Below are 349 nucleotides of genomic sequence, written 5' to 3' on the forward strand. Positions count from 1 at the left end.
CCACCCCCAACCTGCACCCCCAGGTCCTCAAGGCTACCCCCTCAACCCCTGGCACCATCACTTAAAAAAAAACAACCCAGAAAAAGAACAGAAAAGAAAATGGAAAAAAAAAAGCCTCTGCTTACCTGAGAAGCAGGGATGGGGGAGCTCCAGGGCCTCCTGGCAGAGCCCCCTGGGTAGCACAGAATAGTGGAGGGGCAGGAGGGCTCAGGCTGGGGCTGCTGGGGCTGTCACCCTGCTGCGCACTGTGCGGGTGGGGCCCCAGGCAGCCACAAGGCACCTCCAACTGCTGGTAAGTGCTGGGGGGTTTTTTGGTTTTTTTTTTAAGGATGGGGGGGCAAGGATGGGG

Source organism: Gavialis gangeticus, unplaced genomic scaffold (assembly GCF_001723915.1).
Source record: "Gavialis gangeticus isolate Ggan-Ray unplaced genomic scaffold, GavGan_comp1, whole genome shotgun sequence".
NCBI classification, from domain to species: domain Eukaryota; kingdom Metazoa; phylum Chordata; order Crocodylia; family Gavialidae; genus Gavialis; species Gavialis gangeticus.